This window comes from Macrotis lagotis, chromosome X (assembly GCF_037893015.1).
Source record: "Macrotis lagotis isolate mMagLag1 chromosome X, bilby.v1.9.chrom.fasta, whole genome shotgun sequence".
NCBI lineage: Eukaryota > Metazoa > Chordata > Mammalia > Peramelemorphia > Peramelidae > Macrotis > Macrotis lagotis.
In genome coordinates, this window is record NC_133666.1 from 29,721,426 (window position 1) to 29,745,763 (window position 24,338).

At 36.9% G+C, this 24,338-nt stretch overlaps 1 protein-coding gene across 2 annotated transcripts in view; it reads left to right on the forward strand.

Moving 5' to 3' along the window:
* The window catches only part of CCDC160 (coiled-coil domain containing 160), a 116,586-nt gene that overhangs the window by 77,459 nt on the left and 14,789 nt on the right, over positions 1 to 24,338 (forward strand). The window contains exon 6 of one of the 2 annotated variants that reach the window (XR_012471605.1): positions 1 to 24,338. This exon is cut by the window's left edge and continues 17,127 nt beyond it; it is cut by the window's right edge and continues 11,557 nt beyond it. The exons of the other annotated variant lie outside the window; for it this stretch is intronic. The gene's annotated coding sequence lies outside the window, so the exon portion shown is untranslated. 2 annotated transcript variants of the gene reach the window in all.

The window sequence follows — 24,338 nt, forward strand, 5'->3', positions numbered from 1 at the left end:
GTCACTTCCTTCACCTGCTCAGTATCCTTTCTGATATTTCATTCCTTAATGATTGCCTTGATAAACAACCCTTTGTGGAGTCACCCTCAAATTCTATAACTGTTAGAACCCATTTTTGCTATTATAGCTTCTAGCAGTCCCTTAGTTGAGTCCTGTCTTCCCAGGCCTCTCTCCATCCTTTAAAGGATCCTCTCTCATCCCCCAAAAGTGATGAGTTTCATAACCTACTAGAAGATGATCAGGCACTCAAAAGCAAGAACTTTCTGGGTAACTTCATGGCTACCCTGAGCCCAAGCAAAATCTTAGGCACACTACTAAGTACCAGGGACCACAGGCCAAACATTCTTCATTTAGCAGAGCTGGATAGTCAGTCAGTCCATGAAAGAACTAAAAAGCAAATTTTTTCTTTTTTCTTTTTTTTTAATGTATGACTCTTTTTTTATATTTATTTTTATTTCTGTACAAATGATGTTTTTATACATTACTAAAATATTCTTGTTTAAGAGTAAACTTAATACCCCCTCCCCCCCAAAAAATATAGACCCTCATGAGCAATAAAGGAAAGAGAAAAAAATTAAAATTAAAAAAATAATAATAGGGGCAGCTATGTAGCGCAGTGGACAGAGTACTGGCCCTGGAGCCAGGAGCACCCAAGCTCAAATCCAGCCTCAGACACCCAACAATCACCCAGCTGTGTGACCCCAGGCAAGCCACCCCAACCCCATTGCCCTGCAAAAACCAAAAAAAATAATAATAAATGTGCTTCAGTCTGTGTTCTAACACTACCAGCTCTGTTGTGGGTGGATCACATCCTTTAGGATAAGTCCATCACAAGAGCTACTTCTGGGGCAGCTAGGTGGCACAGTGGATAGAACAACGGCCCTGGAATCAGGAGGACCTGAGTTCAAATCCAATCTCAAACACTTAATAATGACCTAACTGTGTGGCCTTGGGCAAGCCACTTAACCCCCTTTCCTTGAAAAAAACCTAAAAAAGAAAAAAAACCTAAAAAAAAAAACCAAAAGCTACTTCCATATTTTTCCACCGTTGCCATTGCTGATCACCACTCCCTCCATTCGTACTTCCCCACTACCATATCCTATATTTTCTCTCTCCTTTCACTCTGTCCCTCTTCTTAAACGAAGCAGATGTTTTTCTAAGAAATTTCAAATCACCTTTACTCCCAACTTTAGGAACAAATTCTTTCAATCAAACACAGATGATCAAGAGCTGCCCACAGAGGCCAATACATTTTCCCAACATATGAGTCCTAAGAAGTCCTAGTTTTTCCTGTACCTTTCTTACTTATTTTATCTTAATTTGGCCTGCATTTTAAAAATTTCCCTTCATTTTTCCCTGTCCAAAGAACCAGCTATGATATCTAAAAGAAACATTTCATTAAAGTTGTTTAAGGAAAATCAGTTATATGGAAGGTGGCACTGCCAGTTTAATTAATATTCCTTCATAATGACCCAGAGCTGAATAGCCAACAAGATTTGCAGCCTTGTGTCTACTCGTGATGCCCTTATTTAAAATGAGAATATGAACCAGACTTTAAATATGCATTAGTTTGAAATCCAATTCAGTTCCAAACTTATAATTAGCTACCTTCTAATTTAAGAGTGAATTGTACAATTAAAATGAAACTTCATAGGTCTGAAGGAATAGAACAAAGAAAGAAAGAGAAGAGAGGCAGAGAGAAAAAAAGAAAACTAGATAGAAAGAAAGGAAAAAGAAAGAGGAAGAAAGAAAGCAATCTAGGAAGGACAGATGGAAGGAATTAAGGAAGAAAAAAGAAAGTGAGAAAGAGAAAGAAAGAAAGAAGGAAAGAAAAGAAGAAAAGAGAAAGAGCAAGGAAGAAACAAACCAAGAAAGAAAAAAAGTAGGAAAAGAAAGAGGATAGAAATTAAAAAAAATAAATAGCAGCCACCAGTCTTTCTGTCCTTCAGCACAGTTTAAGCTGGTGGTTTTTATCATGATTCAACAACCAAAGAAATAAAACTTCAGAAATGAGAAAGCATGTACCTTCCTTTTCAAAGTTCTCTTCAAGGATATCACTCAGCATAATTTTATGACATTAATTTTCCTTTTTTTCCAAATTCAATTTGTATTTGAGTTTATACAATTTTTTTCTCAATTTCTGATTATTCTTTTATATCATTTTATTTCATTTTCTGATTTGTTGCCTTTTCCTCATTCTCAGTAAGCTTTATGATACCCCTTTGCTTAATGATTGACTTGATATACCAGTTTATTCAGAGTCATCTTAGCTCCACATCTTCCATCATTCCCTTTTCCAACATGGGTTCAAGAAATCTCTAAGTTGATTCCAGTCTTTCAAGACCTCTCTCCATCCACCAGAACATAGTCTCTTGTCTAGAATGAATGTGTTTAATGCTGTACCATAGGATACTAAGCCACTCTCAAATGCAAGAGATTCCACCTTCCACTGTACCCTGTCTTCATACAAAATCATAAGCATATCACCACCACATTGACCACAATCCATACAGGGAGGTAACTGATTCCCTATGGAAAAGAGTTGGGAGGCCAGGCAGCCCTGGTTAGAAGGGAAAAAGGGAATCAGGGAAGGACATGCTAGCTCTCCACATCAACCTCCATTCAAACATGTCTAGCAAAAGCAATAGGCCAGCAGCTCCTGGTGACATTTCATTTGACCTACAGATGATCCATTTTTGATACTCCATTTCCCTCATATTTCTCAGATGTTGCTTTTTAATTTGGCCTTCTTTCACAGATATCTTCATTCATGTTTACCTATGCAAATGCCAGATATGAAATCCAAGAATCAAAAAGAATTTCCAGAAAGATTATTCCAGAAACATCAAGTACATATTCCCTGGGAGAGACATTTTCATTTTCCCTATGGAAGCTCTGTCCCACAGAGTTGAATAGACAAGGAAACATGGGACATTCTATCTACTTAATAACTCCCTTACCATTCAGAGAATGTCAGCCAAATTAGCAACAATGAGTAATTTGAAAAGATATACCACTTCAAACATATCCTTAGATATCCTGTAATATGAACCCCATATTTGGGTCAAAATGAAACGCAATAGGCCCACTCACTTCACCCTGCCCCCAAAAGCACTGACACAATTCCCCCTCTAGTTCTACTTTTGGCTAAAATTTGTGCAATTTTTAAATGACAGGTAACTTAGAACCTAAAACCTGACAAAACAGGTGAATTCCATCTATCTTTACATTTCTTGGATAACATCCTGGCTCAGTCTCAATTATAGCATTAAATTGTACCTATTCATTTTGTGTTTTTATCAATGCTTTCTTAATTTCAAATATATTGTCTTCTTTAAAAAAAAATCCATGGCTTCATATGAATTGAGTTGTGCCCCTCCATTGCTTTCCATCAGTCTCACTAGTTCATCTGATACTTCATGCCTGGGATGAAATTCCAGACCCCACATTCAGGAGTCATCCCCAGATCCTAGTGATCCCAAATTCTTTTTCCAAAAGGGGTTTAGGCAATCTTTAAGTTGATATCAATCTCCTAAGACCTCTCTCCCTCCTTGAAAGCATCCTCTCTTATATTAGAGAAGTCATAATACATTTTAGGCTCATGAGGGACTCAAATCTAAGAACTGCCTGCCTTCTTTCTTACCCTGAACTCAGGCAAAATCTTGAGCACACTGACACATCAATATCCACAAACCTGATATGGAGGTAAAAGATTCTCCATTGCCTAGAGTTCAAGGTCAGATAGCCTTGGCAGGACCTGGGAAGAGAAATTGATGGAATGAAGTGCATTTTTCCCTTACTCCCAACATTAAGAACCACTTCTTTCAAGAAAATCCAATTGACCAAGAGCTGCTCATTTTGGTCATCTCATTTTACCCACAGATGACATGTTCTTGATTCCTTTGTTTTCCTCCACAAGTCTCACTTATTTTATTTTAGTTTGGCCTTCATCTTCAAAACCTCTCATTTTAGCCTATTCAGAGAGCCAGACATGATCTCTACAAGAAGCATTTCATTAAATGCTTTTCAAGATGATCATTTACATGTGAGGGAACACTGCCAGGTAACTAAATGTTCAATAAATCATTTCCAAGATCCAAAGAGCAAAAAAAAAAAAGGTGCTGCATTTTTGTCCATTCATGACATCATGACTTCATACCAGAACGCTAACTAGACTATCATTCTCTATATAGGTGTAAGCAAATTCATTTCCAAACAGATCCTTTGTCATCCTGTAATCTAACACCAACATGTGGAATCACAGCAAAACTTCCTAGACAGAAAAACGAACAAATGAACAAATAGTATAGAGAACTGAAGAAGATATTTAGAGAAAGTCATCAGATTATCTTGCTGTCCTCAGAGTTTGAGCTCTTGGTTGAGCTTTTGGTTTGAGCTGTTGGTTTGCTTATGATCCCACAACCAAAGAAACCCCATATTATAAGCATGAAAACACATATATTCCTTCACAACGTTCTCCTTAACGATAACCAGCTTACTCAGCCTAATTTTATGACTTTAAAACTCTCTTTTTCATTTTGAAATACAATTTTCTCTTTATTTGATATGGCCTTTTGTTGTATACCTTTGTATTTTTATATCAATTTATTTTAGTCTTCTGATTTACTTCTTCCTTTCCTGCTCAGTAGGCTTTCTGATTTCCTCATTACTTAATCATTGCCTTGACATACCAACATGTACAGAGTCATCCTCAGATCCAAGTCCTTCTATCATTCCATTTTCCAACATGGGTTCAAGAAATCTCTAAGTCCATTCCAGTCTTTTAGGACCTCCCTCTCCATCCTTCCAAGTCTACTCTTGTCTAGAATGAATGTGTTTGATGCTGTACCATAGGATATTAAGCCACTCTCAAATGCAAGAGATTCCATCCTTAACTGCTACTCTGCCTTCATGCAAAAATCATAGGCATACCACCACCTCCCAGTGATCACAGTCCATATAGGGAGGTAACTGATTCCTTATGGAAAAGAGTTGGGAGGCCAGGTAACCCTGGTTAGAAGGGAAAAAGGGAATCAGGGAAGGACATGCTAGCTCTCCACATCAACCTCCATTCAAACATGTCTAGCAAAAGCAATAGACCAGCAGCTCCTGGTGACATTTCATTTGACCTACAGATGATCCATTTTTGATATCCCATTTCCCTCATATTTCTCAGATGTTGCTTTTTAATTTGGCCTTCTTTCACAAATATCTTCATTCATGTTTACCTATGCAAATGCCAGATATGAAATCCAAGAATCAAAAAGAATTTCCAGAAAGATTATTCCAGAAACATCAAGTACATATTCCCTGGGAGAGACATTTTCATTTTCCCTATGGAAGCTCTGTCCCACAGAGTTGAATAGACAAGGAAACATGGGACATTCTATCTACTTAATAACTCCCTTACCATTCAGAGAATGTCAGCCAAATTAGCAACAATGAGTAATTTGAAAAGATATACCACTTCAAACATATCCTTAGATATCCTGTAATATGAACCCCAAATTTGGGTCAAAATGAAACGCAATAGGCCCACTCACTTCACCCTGCCCCCCAAAAGCACTGACACAATTCCCCCTCTAGTTCTACTTTTGGCTAAAATTTGTGCAATTTTTAAATGACAGGTAACTTAGAACCTAAAACCTGACAAAACAGGTGAATTCCATCTATCTTTACATTTCTTGGATAACATCCTGGCTCAGTCTCAATTATAGCATTAAATTGTACCTATTCATTTTGTGTTTTTATCAATGCTTTCTTAATTTCAAATATATTGTCTTCTTTAAAAAAAATCCATGGCTTCATATGAATTGAGTTGTGCCCCTCCATTGCTTTCCATCAGTCTCACTAGTTCATCTGATGCTTCATTCCTTATGGGTTGAAATTCCAGACCCCACATTCAGGAGTCACCCCCAGATCCTAGTGATCCCAAACTTTTTTTCCAAAAGGGGTTTAGGCAATCTTTAAGTTAATATCAATCTCCTAAGACCTCTCTCCCTCCTTGAAAGCATCCTCTCTTATATTAGAGAAGTCATAATACATTTTAGGCTCATGAGGGACTCAAATCTAAGAACTGCCTGCCTTCTTTCTTACCCTGAACTCAGGCAAAATCTTGAGCACACTGACACATCAATATCCACAAACCTGATATGGAGGTAAAAGATTCTCCATTGCCTAGAGTTCAAGGTCAGATAGCCTTGGCAGGACCTGGGAAGAGAAATTGATGGAATGAAGTGCATTTTTCCCTTACTCCCAACATTAAGAACCACTTCTTTCAAGAAAATCCAATTGACCAAGAGCTGCTCATTTTGGTCATCTCATTTTACCCACAGATGACATGTTCTTGATTCCTTTGTTTTCCTCCACAAGTCTCACTTATTTTATTTTAGTTTGGCCTTCATCTTCAAAACCTCTCATTTTAGCCTATTCAGAGAGCCAGACATGATCTCTACAAGAAGCATTTCATTAAATGCTTTTCAAGATGATCATTTACATGTGAGGGAACACTGCCAGGTAACTAAATGTTCAATAAATCATTTCCAAGATCCAAAGAGCAAAAAAAAAGGTGCTGCATTTTTGTCCATTCATGACATCATGACTTCATACCAGAACGCTAACTAGACTATCATTCTCTATATAGGTGTAAGCAAATTCATTTCCAAACAGATCCTTTGTCATCCTGTAATCTAACACCAACATGTGGAATCACAGCAAAACTTCCTAGACAGAAAAAACGAACAAATGAACAAACAGTATAAAGAACTGAAGAAGATATTTAGAGAAAGTCATCAGATTATCTTGCTGTCCTCAGAGTTTGAGCTCTTGGTTGAGCTCTTGGTTTCAGCTGTTGGTTTGCTTATGATCCCACAACCAAAGAAACCCCATATTATAAGCATGAAAACACATCTATTCCTTCATAACATTCTCCTTAACGATAACCAGCTTATTCAGCCTAATTTTATGACTTTAAAACTCTTTTTTTTCATTTTAAAATATAATTTCCTCCTAATTTGGTATGGCCTTTTGTTGTATACCTTTGTATTTATATATCAATTTATTTTAGTCTTCTGATTTGCCTTTACCTTCTTCCACTCAGTAGGCTTTTTGATACCTTCATTGCTTAATCATTGCCTTGACATACCAGCATGTACAGTCATTCTCAGATCCAAGTCCTTCTATCATCCCATTTTCCAACATTCTAGTCTTTCAAGGCCTATCTCCATTCTCCCAAGTCTACTCTTGTCTAGAATGAATGTGTTTGATGCTGTACCATAGGATACTAAGCCACTCTCAAATGCAAGAGATTTCACCTTCCACTGTACTTGTATCTTCATGCAAAATCACAGGCATACCACCACATCATTGACCACAACACCACCACCACATCATTGACCACACCACCACCACCACATCATTGGCCACACTACCACCACGTCATTGACCACACCACCACCACCACATCATTGGCCACACCACTGCCACCACTTCATTGACCACACCACCACCATCACATCATTGACCACACCACCACATCATTGACCACACCACTACCACCACATCATTGACCATACCACCACCACATTGACCACAGTCCATACAGGGAGGTAACTGATTCCACATGGCAAAGAGTTGGGAGACCAGGCAGCCCTGGTTAGAAAGGAAAGAGGAAATCAGGGAAGGAATTGCAAACCTCCACATCATCCTTCATTCAAAGGAATGTCTAGCAAAAACAATCAACCAGCAGCTCCTGGTGACATTTCATTTGACCTACAGATGATCCATTTTTGATATCCTATTTCCTCAATATTTCTCATTTATTGATTTTTAATTTGACCTTCATTCACAAATATCTTCATTCATGTTTACCTACGCAAATGCCAGATATGAAATCGAATAAGGAAAAAGAATTTACACAAGGATTGATCCAGAAAAATCAGGTACATATTCCCTGGGACAGATATTTTCATTCTCCATAGGGAAGCTCTGTCCAACAAAGCTAAAAAGAAAATAAATCCAAGTACATTCTATCCACTAAAGAACCCCCTTGCTTTACAGAGAATATCAGACAGATTAGCAACACTCAGTAATTTGAAAAGACATTTGATTCCAGACATATCCTTCAATATCTGGGAATCTGAAACCCAAATTTGGTTCAAAATTTAATGCTGACACCCTCTCCCCATGTCCCAAAAGCATTCAGACAATCCCCACTCTACTCATACTTTTAGCTGAAATTTGTGCAATTTTTATAGGACTGGCATCCTAGAACTCTAAAGCCAGGCAAAACAGGTGAACTCCATCCACTTTCACACTTCCTGGATAACATCCTGCCTCAGCCTCAGTTTATAGCATGAAATCGCACCTGTTCATTTTGTGTTTTTATCAATACTTTCTTAATTTTAAAATATGTTGTCTTCTTTAAAAATATATGACTTCATTGAGATTGAGTTGGGCCCCTCCATTCCTCTCCATCATTCTCAGCTGGTCATTCATTCGTTATGGGTTGAAATTCAGACCCCATGGTCAAGAGTCACCCCCAAATTGTAGTGCTTAACAAACTTCCTTTCCAAAAGGGGTTTAGCAAAAGTTAATGTCAGTCTTCTAAGACCTCTCTCCCTCCTTGAAAGCATCCTCTCTTATACTAGAGAAGTGATGTGCTTAATCACATACCTTAGGATCATGACAGACTCAAATCTAAGAACTGCCTGCCTTCTTTCTTAACTTGGGCTCAGGCAAAATTTTACGTGCACTACCACTTAACAATGTTCACAAGCTCTATGGGGAAGTAAAAGATTCTCCACTGCCTCGAGGTCCAAGATCAAGAAACCCCAGTGCAACATGGGAAGAGCATTTGTTTGAACTATTCTCATTTCTCCCTTACTCCTCACGTTAAGAACTAATCCTTTAGACAAACTCAGTTGTCCACAAGCTGCCCACTGGGCCATTTCATTTTGCCCACAGATGATCCCTTCTTCATTTCTTTTTTTCCTCCACCATGTCTCATTTTATTTTAATTTAGGCTTCATCTTTAAATGCTTCTCTCATTTTTGCCTAAACAGAGAGCCAGAAATGATATCTACAAGTAAATGCTTTTTAGGATGATCAGTTACATATGAGGGGACATTGCCAGGTAAAAAATATTCCACACATCATTTTTATGATCAGAATAGTTATCAAAAGGTACTGCATTTTGTCCACTCGTGACATCATTTCATGCAAGGTTGCAAATAGAATATCACCATCTATCAGTGTGAAAGCCAACTCAATTCCAAATAGTCTTTGCCATCTTCTAATTTGAGACCAAAATGTGGAATCACAACAAAAATTTCTAGGCAACAAAATAAACAATATAAAAAACTGAAGAAAATGTTTAGAAAAAGCCTTCAGACTTTGCTGGTTTGCTCATGATCCCACAACCAAAGAAATCCTACATTTAAGTATAAAAGCATGTATATTCATTTCTTCACAATACTCTCCTCAAAGATAACTAACTTAGCCTAATTTTTCTGACTTTAAAACTCTCTTCCTCCTTGTAAAATATAATTTTCTCTTAATTTGATGCAAACTTTTTCTGTATTTCTTTATTTTTATGTCAATTTATTTCAGTATTCTTATTTGTCTCTTCCTTCTGCTGAGTATCCTTTCTGACACCTCCTTCCTTAATGGTTGCCTTGACTGACATACCACACTTTGGGGAGTCATCCCAGATTCAACATTTTTAGCACCCATTTTCCTCACATAGGTTCAAGCAGTCCCTTAGTTGATTGCTATCTTCCCAGACCTCTCGCTATCCTTTAAAGTATCCTCTTTTATCCCAGAAAATGATGGGTTTCACAACCTACCACAGGATGATCAGTAATCTCAAATGCAAGATCTTCCTGGGTAATTTTGTGGCTACCTTGGGTTCAAGCAAAATCTTAGGCAGATTACCACTCATTATAGCCCACAGGTCATATGGAACAAACAGATTCTCCAGTTGGCAGAGTTGGTAGGATAGGCCAACTAGTTGAAAACAAAGAGAGGAACTCCTGTAAGGGATCCCAAATCACCATTACTCTCAACTTTAGGAACAAATTCTTTCAACCAAACATAGGTGGTCACCAGCTGCCCACAAGGGACATTTAATTTTCCCTATACATGAGCCCCTTTTGCTTTCCTTTTTCCTGCAACTTTCTCACTCATTTTTTCCCTCAATTTGGCCTACATTTTCAAATTTCATATTCATTTTCCCTTGTCTAGAGAGCCAGGAAGAATATCTAAAAGAAGTATTTTATTAAAACTTTTAAGGAAAATCTATTTCATGGAAGGTGGGCACTGCTAGTTTCATTCATATTCCATAGGCAATGGCTCAGATCTGTTTAGCAAACAAGAAATGTAGCCATGTGGCCACTCATAATACCCTCACTTAAAAATAGAATATAAACCAGATTTGAAATATACATTAATTTGAAATTCAATTCAATTTCAAACATCCGTTGCTACCTTCTAGTCTGAGATTAAAACATACAATGAAAATGAAATTTAAGAGGTATTAAGGAGCTAAGGAAAGGAAGGAATGCAGGAAGGAAGGAAGGAAGGAAGGAAGGAAGGAAGGAAAGGAGGGAAGGATGAATGGAGAGAGGGAGAAAGAAAGCAAGAAAGCAAGGAAGGAAGAAATGAAAGATTGAAAGATAGAAAGAAAGAAAGAAAGAAAGAAATTAAGAGAAAGAAAGAAAAATTAAGAGAAAGAAAGTAAGAAAGTAGTTGACCCTGGTATTTTTGTCATTATCCAACAACTAAAGAAATAACATTTTAGAATGCAGAAAAGCAAATTTATTCTTTTCCAAAACTCTCCCCAAGGATAACAAATTTCCCTTGATTTTTTATCCAAATGTAATTTTCATTTGAGTTTATGGAGTCATCCTCAATTTCTGATTATTCTTTTATATCATTTTATTTCAGTGTTCTTATTTCTCTCCTCCTCAGTAGGCTTTCTGATACCTCATTGCTTAATGATTGCCTTGACATATCAAGGCATCCAGAGCTATCCTTAGATCCAAGTCCTTCTATCACCTCATTTTCCAACATGGATCCAAGAAATCTCTAGACTGATCCCAGTCTTTCAAGGTCTCTCTCCATCCTCCAAAGCATATTCTCTTGTCTACAATAGATGTGTTTGATGCTGTACCATAAGATACTAAGGCACTCTCAGATGCAAGAGCTTCTATCCACTTCATGCAAAATCATTTTCTTCCTTTTCACCATCTTCCAGTGACCACAGTACTTATAGGAGGTAATTGATTCCCCTTGGAATCAGTTGGGAGTTGGGGGACCAGGCAACTCTGACTGGGAAGCAGAAGAGGAAATCAGAGAAGGATTTGCAGCTCTCCACATCAACCTCCAACCAAAGCAATGTCTAGCTAAACAATTGGCCAAACAGGTGAATTCCAACTATCTTCACACTTCTTGAATAACCTCCTGGTTCAGCCTCAGTTTATAGCATTAAATTGCACCTGTTTTGTGTTTTTATCAATGCTGTATTAATTTCAAAATATATTGTCCTCTTTTTAAAAAAAAAAACCCAAAACCATGGCTTCATATGAATTGAGTTGTACCCTTCAATGCTCTCCATCATTCTCACTAGCTTATCTGATGCTTCATTCTTTTTGGATTGAAATTCCAGACCCCAGGTTCAGGAGTCACGCCCAAATCGTAGTGCTTCCCAAACTCCTTTTCCAAAAGAGGTTTAGGCAATCTATATGTTAGTGTCATTCTTTCAAAATTTGATTCAATTCTTTATATATTTTAGAAATGAGACCTTTATCAGAACTCCTCGCTATGAAAATTGTTTCCCTAGAACATGATCCTGTTCTCCTTCTAATCTTGGCAGCATTGGTTTTATTGGTACAAACCCTTTTTATTTTAATCTAGTCAAAATAATTCATTTTGCAATTTATAAAGTACTCTATTTCTTGTTTGGTCATAAATTTCTCCCCTTTCCATAGATCTGTTCAATGGTCTATGGTATCACCCTTTTTGTTTAAATCCTGTACCCATTTTGACCTTATTTTAGTATAGAGTATGAAATGTGGGTCTATGCCTAGTTCTTGCCATATTATTTTCCAATTGGGAACAAATTCTTTAGAACATAGCAATTGATCACTGGCCCTAGAGTCAGTAGTACCTGAGTTCAAATCTGGCCTCAGACACTTAATAATTACCTAGCTGTGTGGCCTTGGGCAAGCCACTTAACCCCATTTGCCTTGCAAAAACCTAAAAAAAAACCCCAAACAAACAAACAAACAAACAAAATAACTAGAATGTGAACCAGACTTTAAATATGCATTAATTTGAAATCCAATTTAGTTTCAAACTTATCCTTTGGCACCTTCTTATCTGAGAGAGAAATGGTCAAAGTGAAACTTCCTAGGAATAAGGAAAAGAAAGAAAGGAGAAAAAGAAGGAAAGAGATTTTTTTCCATTAATGATCATACTGGAATATCATCCAGACATCAATATCGATTATTTTAAAAGACATTCCATTTTATTGAGATTAAAATTTGAGATCAATACAACTATACATGTAAAAAACCCCTTCGATCAATCTCTTGTTTTCTGTAGTTCTGTTTGTGTTTCTGGAAGTTATTTTATTTACAAAGTTCTACCTTTGTCAAATCTACAAAAGCAAGTTTATTCCTTCTTAGTACTCTCTTTTAGGATAACATTTGTGCTCAGCATAACTAATGGCATTTGATTTCTTCTCTTCATACTTTTTTGGAGGCAATCAGGGTTAAATGAGTTGCTCCAGGTTTCATAGTAAGTTCCTGAGATCGGATTTAAACTTTTTTTTAACTTTTTCAAAATAATCTTACATATCATTTACTTCTTTCTTATCACTGCTTTTCCTGAAACTGTTGAAATTATCAGTCATGTTGCCATAGTGGCCCTAAAATCAGAAATATCTAAGTTTAAATCCAGGCTCTGAAACTTTACTCTGGTTATGTCACTTATCCTCTCTATTAACCTCATTTTCATCAACAGTAAAAATGGGAATAATAATATCTCCTGCATTCTAGAGTTGTTTTGAGAGTTCAGTGATGGAATATTTGGATAGTACTTACAAAGTGCCTGGTACATAATAAATGTTATTTAAATGTCAGTATTTTTTTCTGAGCATAGCTTGCATAAGTTCATCACATTCTTCCCATGAATCTCTCCATCCTTTGAAGTATATTACCTGTGTGAAAGGAATTCATCAAAATACCAAAGACTTCCCCCCTTCTTTCCCAACATTGTCTTGTGCCCCAAATTTTGGCAAATTTCAAAGTCCGTGTAACAGTAACCAGTATGTAGAGATAAAGAATTCACTCTTGCAAATGGTCCTAATCAGGAATGTATTGACTGGGGGTAGGGAGAGGTAGTCATAAAAGAAGGTTCCATTCTCTAGAACAATTTAAAGTATGACCAATCAATTTTCTAGCAGACAATGTTGACAACAGTTGTGCAATAAGGAAATCTAATTTTTTCTACAGATGACCCCCATTTCATAACATGATAAAACATTAGTAACCTTTTTAATTTTAATTTCATTTTCATTTTCAAATTATCTCAACTTCCTGTTTCACTAATCAGAAACATCACAACTTGTATCAAAAATAAAAAAAACACTTTAAAGGCAATTCCAAAAAATCCCATACAGAAGTCTTTTTGAAAAATAGTTTTAAAAATTCAATTCTCAGAGCTGTATAGATAACAAAAGCATTGGTGCTTTATCCCCTAATTAGATTTGCTTTGTTGGACTGTAATGTCAAAAATACTTGTAGTAGTGTTAGAACTGATATCATTTTTGTTTTGAAACCTTTTCTTGCCAAGAATCTTGTGGTGAGTCTTACTGGCTACAACTAAGAAGAGAAGTTCATGAAAGTAATCTCACTTCTTGAGAACCAACTAAACTCTGACCAAGTTATAGTCATTCATACATTGCAAAGACCTGAGGACTATGAACATATCCTATTCCATAAAAATGAACCTCATTCTTGATAGATTAGCAATATAATTCTATGGTGTTTAGTTTAAGTAGTAACATCATTTTCAAAAATAACTATCTTTCTTTAACTGACCAGAGAGCAGACCATATATCACATATTAGAAAAAAATGCATTGAATAAACTTCATCAACATCAACTAACCTGAGTTGTGACCGACAATTTCAGGAAGATTCCACACCCAGTGTCCCGGAGCTCTATAGACAATCAGTTAGGGCATCTTGCCCACTGATGACCTTGTTTTATAATAACAGTAAGTCAACATTATTTCTCACAGCCATCCTTTTGATATCATATTCATTTATACAATATCCTTCACCATCTTGTCTCAAGGAATCTACATTCCTATCAAAGAAGGGATCAAATAATGAAAGAAAGATACTTGAATAAAATACAACCACATCAAAGTTTTGGTTTAAGCTTTAAGCAATATTTCACAACCAATATTCCGCAGTAATACAGTCAACACAAGTCAATGCATGGCTTCTCTTAGTTTTCTTCCAGGAAAGCATCTTGCTCCTAATTGAATTTTCTTCCAACTTTTACTATTTTCCATGCATAGATTTGAAGTCACTTTATACAATGTTTTTTTCTCTTGTCAAGCATTCCTTCTGAATCAACTTGTTTCAGTCTTCCCATTCCTCTCTCTATCCTACTAAACATTCTTTCTTATATTACAGAAGTCAGGGGATCCCTCCCCATACCATCAGATGATGAGATGTCTTCAAATCCATGTATTTCCAATACTCTTTTTTTCTAGTACAGGCCCAAGGATGAACCATAGGCATGACCTCAAGCCCTTGTGACTACAGTCCATATATGGAAATCATGAATCCCCCTCTGAAAATGGCCCTGAGTCAAGGCCACTCTGGTGGGAGCTGGAAAGAGAGTAATTCATGAAAGGAGCCTCACAAAGGATCCACAACAAACCATAATTTGACCAAGTCAGTTCATAGGATACACAGTTGCCCAACAGTTGAGGACATGGGAAATGTCATTTCCCCTACAGATTCCTTGTTCATTATATCATTCTGTCCAAATATATCTAACATATTTTGCTTGGATAATACCTTCATTTCTAGATACATCCAATCTCATCTTTTCACTACTTACTGACTTAACTTCACTACATAACTGACATCAAGCAAAAAAAAAAATAATGCATTTAACAATTGAAAAAATCATCTTAAGTGAAAGTTCTGTCTAAAATTCAACTTTCAAATTGCATTGGCAATTTCAAGTTTTATTTCCTTACACAAGTCTCCTCCTTGGCATTTGTTGCTATCATCTTGTGCATTTACAAGCATGTCCTTCATAACACTATTACCAGGGAACCAACTTTTTTTAACCAAATGATGAAAGTAAAAATGCATTTCCACCAAAATCACCCTCTCTGTGAATTTAGGCATTACTTCACAACCAATGTTCCACAGAGGTATATCCAATCAAAGTAATGGCTTTGCTTCTCTTAATTCTCCTCTAGAAAAGAATTCTCACTCATAAGTTTTTAGCATTTCATTTCAGCTATTACTACTCCTCCTTGAATTGTTTAAAAATCTCTTTCTACACAATGTTTCCCCATGCCTCTCTGTCCTGCCAACCAGGATTCCTTCTCATACTGTCAGATGTCTTCAAATACAAGTGTCTCCAACATTCTTTCTGTAGAGCAGACCCAACAAGGTCAAAACTTAGACATACTCCCAAGTCCCTTTGAACGGATCTCATCAAGAGAGGTCATGACTTTAACTTGCAAATGGCCCTGAGGTAGAGCTGCCCCTCCTGGAGCTGAGGAGTTTACCTCCTATCTCAAAAAGTTCTCACCTGGGGTGGCTAGGTTGCGCAGTGGATAGAGCACTGGCCCTGGAGTCAGGAGGACCTGAGTTCAAATCTGCCCTCAGACACTTAATAATTACCTAGCTGTGTGGCCTTGGACAAGCCCTTTAGCCCCATTGCCTTGCAAAAAAAAAGTTTTCTCTAAATTGTTTTCTAGCACTCTCACATGGCAAAGAGCTGAGGAATAATGACATGTTATTTTTCACACCATTAGATCTTTCTTTTTTTATTTTTTTGAATTATAAAGATTTTTATTTATTTTGAGTTTTACAGTTTCCTCCCTAATCTTACTTCCCTCCCCCACCCCCTCACAGAAGGCAATTTGCCAGTCTTTACATTGATCCAAATTGAATGTGTAGATCTCTTTCTTGATATTGTAATATCAACATAATTCTAGCTTCTATTGTTTGAATATCATCTATATCTTCAAAAGTAACACTCCTCTTCCTTTCACTAACCAGACTGCAGACCTTATGTCACAGAATGGAAAAAAGTGCATTAAATACATTTTAACAAATTCAACTACATGAGCTGTGATTGATACTTTCAGAAAGGTTCCACACCCAGGGTCCCAGAGCTCTATAAATCACAGCCATTTTCCCAAGCTGTGCCCTAATTTCTTTATTCTAGAATGCCAAGAATTTTATGAATATCCTTGGTTTTAGCATCATCTTCTGATACAAGCATATCCAGCTCTATCCTACAGTAACCACAGAAACAAAACTTATATCAAAGAAACAAAAAAGAAATGCAGTAAACTTCCAAAAAAATCACCTGCATATCTCAGATTCCACAGTGCTCCATAGACAAATCACAGTCATTTTTTCAAACATGACCTAAATTCTTTATTCTAGAATGCCAAATTTTTTACTAAATATCCTTTGTTTCCACATCATCTTCTGATGCAAACATAATCAACTTCATCCTTCACTAACCATGGACTCAGAACTTATATAAAGGAAACAAAACACACATCCAAAAAATCACCCATACATCAATGGGATGGACAATTTCAGAAAGATTCCACACCCAGTGTCCCAGAGCTCTATAGACAACCAGTTAGGGTACCTTGCCCACTGATGGCCTTGTTTCATTATAATAATAGGTCAGCATTATTTCTCACATCCATCCTTTTGATATCATATTCATTTACACCCATATCCTTCATCATCTTGTCCCTAGGAGCCTACATTCCTGTCAAAGAATGAATCAGTAAATGAATGCAACCACATTGAAGTTTTGGCTAAAACATTAAGCAATATTTCATGACCGAAGTTCCACAGTGGTACAGTCAACACAAGTCATTGCATTGTTTCTATCAATTTTCTTCCAGAAAAACATCTTGGTCATGATAATTGGACTGCATTTTGTTTCACCTTTTACTGTTTTCCATTCATAGGTTTGAAGTCGCTTTATACAATGTTTTTTCCTCTTGCTGAGCATTCCTCTGGAGTCAACTTGTTTCAGTCTTCCCAGTCTTCTCTCTATCCTGCCAAACATTCTGTTTTATATTGCAGAAGTCATGGAATCCCTCCCCATACCATCAGATGATGAGATGCCTTCAAATCCAAGTGTTTCTAATCCTCTTTTTCCAGCACAGGCCCAAGGATGAACCTTAGATATAACCTCAAGCCCTTGTCATCACAGTCCATATATCAAGATCATGAATTCCCATTGCAAATGACCTTCATGTAGAGCAGCTCCTGCTGGAGCCAGGAAGAGGATTCAATTAATGTAACCTCACATTATAGCTAGTTAAACTCTAACCAATTTGTTTCCTAGCACTTATACTTAGTCAAGAGCTGATGATTATGGACATTTCATTTTCCATCCTGATGAGCTTCATCCTTGATAGTACAATGTCAACACATTTCTAACATACATTGTTAGATAAACTCTACATTTTCAAAATCTCACTTCTCTTCTTTCATTAGCCTGGAAACAGACATCATATCCCAGAATGAAAAAAATGTATTGAATAACTTTGAAAAATAGCAATTAATATGATCTGTGATTAAGAATTTCAGAAAAATTCAACACCCAGTGTCCTAGAGGTTTATAGACAAACAAATCCCATTTTACCTACTGGTGACCTTTATGGTTTTATCTGAATATCAAAAATACTTGTAATATTCTTTTGGCTTCATCCTTCACTAATCAGAGTCAGAACTTGACTCAAAGAAATAAGAATGAAAAGTGATTAACAAACATTTCACCTACAAGTAAGGTGTAACTGAAATATTACACTTCTGAAATATTACACTTCTAGTGTTCCTGACCTCCACATGCAACTAACATGACATTATTTTACCCACTGACACTGTGTTTCATTATAACAAAATGTCAACAATATTCATCAAATAAATTATTTTGACATTATCTTCATTCACAAACACATCTTTCTCCTTTCCTTTCCTTGGAAGGCAAGTTTCCTATCAAAGGATGAAATTTAAAATTCAAGAAATACACTTCAACCTTATATACCCTCACCCAAACTTTGTTGGAACAATTAGTCAATATTTTACAACCAATATTCCGCAACTCTATAACCAACCAAAGCAGTTGCATTCCTTCTCTCATTTCTACTGTAGGAAAAATTTCTTTGATTGTAATCGAATAGCATTTTGTTATACCTTAGTATTTTCTAAGTTCCTTTATACAATGTTTTTCGCTCTTTCTGACCATCGTTTTGCATCTTTATGTTTTAGTCTTCCCATGCCCAACTCCATCCCTCCAAGTATTCTTCCTTAAGCTGTAGAAGATGTGGAATTCATTTACAAACCCATTAAATGATGAGATGCTTTCAAATACCAGTGCTCCCTTTCTCTAATACAGATCTAAGGACAAAATGTAGGGATAATCTAAAATTTGCATATCAACAGTTCTTTTTTGGAGATACTAAGTTCTCCATTAGAAATGTCCCTGAGGATGGGCCTCCCCATCTGAAGCTGGGAAGAGTAGTTCAAGAAAGAAATCTATTTATCCTTTGCTTTGGCATTTTGACAATGTTGACAGATTTCCGAGACAAATTTTGTATGGCTATCTCCTTCATTTCCAAATGTATACATTTTTCATTAGCTAGAGATCAAAAGATGAAAAAGGAAATGTATCAAATGAACTTCAAAAAAATCAATTGAACATAAGATACGACTGACTATTTTCAAAATATTCCACAGCTACTAGCCCAAAGCTATAGAGGCAACCAAATCACTAGCAATTTACCCGTTCTTTACACCATTTATTTAGAAGAGAATGTAAAAAAATGCATCTGATATTATTTCTTTTGGTATCCCCTGTATTTACACACATACACATAGATAGATATAACTGTATACCTGCTCTTCCTTCACTAGCTCAAGCAGTAGAAACAAAGAAACAAAAAAGAAAATCATTAAATTCTCACTGGAAAAAATTACCTATACATAACTGTGATTGACACAGTCTCACAAATACTCTATATTCAGAGTACCAGAACTTTATTGACAACCAAAGCAGACACATTTTACCCACTGATGGCCCTATTTCATTATAACAGAATGTCAGCAAACTTTATTATATCCATATTTTTTGTTTTTTGATTTTTATTTTTTAAAGATTTTATTTATTTTGAATTTTACAATTTTTCCCCTAATCTCACTTCCTCCCCCCCCCCCCACAGAAGCAGTCTGTCAGTCTTTGCATTGTTTCCATGGTATACATTGATCTAAGTTGAATGTGTATATCCAATTTTTTGACATTACCCTAATTTATAAACATATCCTTTACCATGGCATTCCCAGAGAGCTAACTCTTCTATCAAAGAATGAAACTACAAATGCAAGGACACTTCAGTCCTCTCCACTTCTACCAAAGCTTTGTCTTAGTTTTTTAGAGAATATTTTACCACCAATGTTCCATCAGTCCATACCCAACCAAAGCAATTACATTTCTTTCTCTCAATTTTCCTTTTGAAAAAGATCATTGCTCATGACAGTGGTTATCGTATTTCATGTTACCTTTCAGTGCCTTTCTCTTCTTATGTTGGAAGTCATTTTATATGATGTTTTTCTTTCTTAGTTAGTATCCCTCTCTATCAGTTGATTTCTGTTTTTTTGTGATTTGTTCCAAAGCATTTTTTCTTATTTTGCAGAAGTCTTGTGTTTCATTCAGGTACCACAGAAGATATGGAATTCATTCACATCATCAGATTATGAGATACCTTCAAATCCAAGTGCTTCCAACCCTTTTTTTTCTTAATCACTTATTTATTAGAATTTTACTCTCATGGCTATATTATTATTCCTGAAATGAATGATGAGTGAATTTCCCAGGTTTTTAACATTTTTTCACAGAAGCATTTCTTCATCACTTCATTACCTCTTTCTCCAGTGCAGAACTGACAACAAAACCCTTTGACTGAGCTCATGTATGGAGATAATGAATTCCTCATTTCAAAAGGTCCTGAGGCAAGACTGCCCTGGCTATACCTGGGAAGAGTAAAAGTAGCTTCATTTCTCCAAAACAAGCTAAACTCTGACCAGATTTCTTCTAGAACTTACACTTGGTCAATAGTTGAGGATTAGGGACATATCGTTTTTTTCCCCCACAGACAAGCCTGTTACTTTATATCATAATGTCCAAATATTTCCTAACACATTTTGTTTGGATGTCATTTTCATTTACACACACACACACACACACACACACACACACACACACACACACACAATCTCTCTCTCTCTCTCTCTCTCTCTCTCTCTCTCTCTCTCTCTCTCTCTCTCATTCACATAAAATAAATGGTTTCCCATTTTTCCAATAGTTAAAGACTTAGACTTTGTGTCAAAAAATGAGACAAGAAATTTATGTAGTTCAAATAATTAATTGAAATATAGTTTGTGTTTGACAATTTCAGAATTATTTTATACTAAATAATCCCAGAACTCTATAGTCCACCAAAGAAGCTGCACTTTATCCACCGATTATCTTATTTGTTTATATCACAATTTCAGAAATATATTTAATATCTTTTGTTTTGACATCACCTTCATTTACCACTGAGACCTTTGCCATACCATAATTAAGAGGCCAATTTTTATATCATAGAATGAAACCAGAAATGCAAAAAACCTCCTTTAACCAAATGCACCCTCCCATAAGCTTTGGTTGAGCATTTTGGCAATATTTTACAGCCAATATTTTTCCATTTTATAACCAACCAAAGGAGGTGAATGCCTTCTCTCAACTTCCTTTCAGGATAAGATCCTTGTTCATTATAGTTATGTTGCATCCTTGAACCTGTTACTTTTTTTCTCTTAATATTTTTGAAGTCGCTTCATACAATCTTTTCCTCTCTTGTAGAGCATTCCTCGGAATCAGTTTGTTTCAGTTTTCCTATGCTATATTCCATTTTCCCAATTATCCTTTCTGATATTGCTGGAATCTTTGTTTTTATTCTTTACAGTATTGAGTTAATTGAGCATTGAGTTAATTCTTCAATTGATGTGCTGTGGCCTTGCTTCTCCAGAGAAGTCCATGAATAAAAATTAAATATTATCCAAAGTCCCTGTAACCACAGTACCCATATGGATATAATGAATTCATGATTGAAAATAGTCCATGAGAAAGTCTGTCCTGGTTTGAGCTGAATAGCTCATTAAGATAGCCTCACTTCTTGAAAACTACCCAATTTCTAAACCATCTTAGATTCAAGAATTTACAGTTGACCAATAGCATAAGACCAGAGATTTACTGTTTGCCCTATCTTACTTCCTTATTTCATAATTTATAGATATTTCTAATACTTTTTGTTTTGCTAATAAATTCATTTCCAAATAGATCCCTAGTCTTCCCTTTTCTAGCAAGAGAGCCAGAACTTGTATCAAAGGCTAAAAAAAGGCATTTGTGTTCAAGTCATCTTTATAGAAGCTGTGTCTGAGTGTTTTGACATTAGTTCACAACTAAAGTCCTGCCACTCCTACTTAGGTAAGGTAATTTCCTCACCTCACCTCTCCTCCATAACAAAGACCCTTGCTCTTTATTTTTTTACATGGAGTTTCAGTCATTAATTTTTCCCTTAATATTTTTTGATTCATTGAATACACTCTTTTCCTCTCCTTATGAATATCCCTCTGGATCACTTCATTTCAAATGTCACATGTGTCCCTACATTCTTCCAAATTCCTTTCTCATATTACAGGAACATGGGTATTATTCATTTGCCTGAGTACATAAAGACATTTCCCCAGTCCATATCCCTTTCCCTATTCCTTGACATTTTGTTACAGGACTAAAAATAAAGACCCTTCAAAGTTGATGTCTTATCCCCACAGGTAGAGTTTTTAATCATTTGGAGCTGGCCCGGAGGCAGAGCTGGCATGGTTGGTGTTGGGAGGGTGAGTAAATCAAGGAAGCCTCACTCCTCCTGATACAGCCAGGCCCCAGACTCTGACCCAGCCGGTCTCCAGGACCTAGTTCTGAATCCCACAATAGAACCTGGAATTTTCCCTTTACCCTAATGCCTGACCCTCTGTTTCTTGATATCAAGCCAGTAACTTAAAGTAAGAACTCTTTGGAGTCCATGACTTCTGCCTACGTGTAGTAGAATCAAAATCATTTGGAGCTGGCTCTGGGGCAGAGCTGCCTTAGCTGATGTTTGGAGGGTGAGTAAATCTAGCAAGCCTCACCCCTCTATAACTCAGCAGGCAACAGACTCGAACCCATCCAGTCTTTCAACTCTCCCTCTGTTCTATAGTAAGGCCTAGGCCATTGTTATCCACCTAGCTAACATACCTGCTTCTCAAATCTAAGACACAGAATCAGGACCCGAAACCTTCTACTTTTCCTGCCCCTCCCCTCCAAAAATTCCAATCAAGATGGGCTATTCTACACTGGAACTGGCTCTGGGGAAGATCTGCCCTTGCTGATGTTTGGAGGGTGAGTCAATTAAGCAAACCTCACCCTTCCAGAACCAGTCAGGACCCAGACTCTGACCCATCCAAGCTTGCATCACTCTCACTCACCACTTAACCCAAGTTGGAATATGCCCTTTTGCCCCACTGTTCAACCCTGCTTTTTCCCATTGCTTTATCTTTACAAGTTTCATCATGGTTTTTATTTTATAACACCTTCATTTCCAAATATACTCATCCCGTTGTCATCTCCATAGTAAGCCATCCCTTAGTATAAGTTTCAGAAAAGAAGTGATTGAAAAGCGATTCTGTAAACCCCACCAAGAACAACACATTCTCCCTACATTCTATGGAAGGAACAGATATGATTTTTCTCAACTCCTCTCCTGAATAATCCTTGATCTCTGCCATAATGATGTGCTCACTTTTTTTTTTTACTTTGGGAAGATTTTCCTTGACATTGTGGTAGTGATGAGTATTCTCCTTCCTTTCCTCTGCATTAACTCCTAATGGTCTTCCCATTCTTCCTCTGCAACAAAATCCATTGCCACCATCATTCAATTAATTTTGGAGGATAATTTATTTAAGTCTTCCAATTGATGCCCCTCCCTCAACTATTTCTTGACTACTACTACCCAAAGTATATCTCCTCCAAGGTCTTTGTCCCAGGTAATAAACACTGGAGCAGAGGGTGAATTTTGAGAGGGTGAAGTTTAGAGGGTGAGTAAATCTATAACAAATCTCATGTTTTCCATCCCACCAGCTCGCAGACTCTGAACCATTCAGACCCTGGATTCGATTTCTGATCTTTAAGATAGGACCAGGTTCTTTCCACCTAGGCTGAGGCCTTCCCAGCTTATTGATAGAGAGTCTGCCCAGAGCCCATGCTTCCTTTGTGGAGATTATTTAGCCCTAAATTGACTTGGCTCTGGGAAAAAGCTGTACTGCCTGAGGATTTATTCAATGGTACCTCATTTCTCTATAACTAGACAGGCCCCAAATTCTGAGCCTTTCTGTATCTGGTCCCTATTTTTGACCACCAGACAAGAACCTGAGATTGCCTCTATTTGCTATCTGCTTCTTCTCATAAGCTCACTGGACCAGAAATAGAGGCCCTTCAGAGTCTGTAACAATCATGCTCCCCCTCCACACCTCCCTTCAGCTTCCCTCATCCCCCTGATCTGTGGAATGTTATCTCATTATTGGAGCAAGCCTGAGGGAAGAGCTAACCTGGTTGGCATTGAAATGTTAGATAATCAAAAAAGCCTCCCATCTATAGAAGTAACCCAGACCAGGGGGCAGCTAGTGGATAAAGCACCAGCCTTGGAGTCAGGAGGATCTGAGTTCAAACCTGGACTCAGACACCTAATAATTACCTAGTTGTGTGACCTTGAGCAAGTCACTTAACTCCATTGCCTTGCAAAAAGAAAAAGGAAAAAAAAAAGAAATCCCCTAGCCTAGACAGACCCAACCAGTTTTTACCTCCCCCCGCCTTTTGTCCAAGACCTTAGGACCAGGATACGTGTCATTTTCCTGATGCTCATCCTGTGTCTTTACATTACAATCTTTTTTTTTCATAGATGTGGAAATC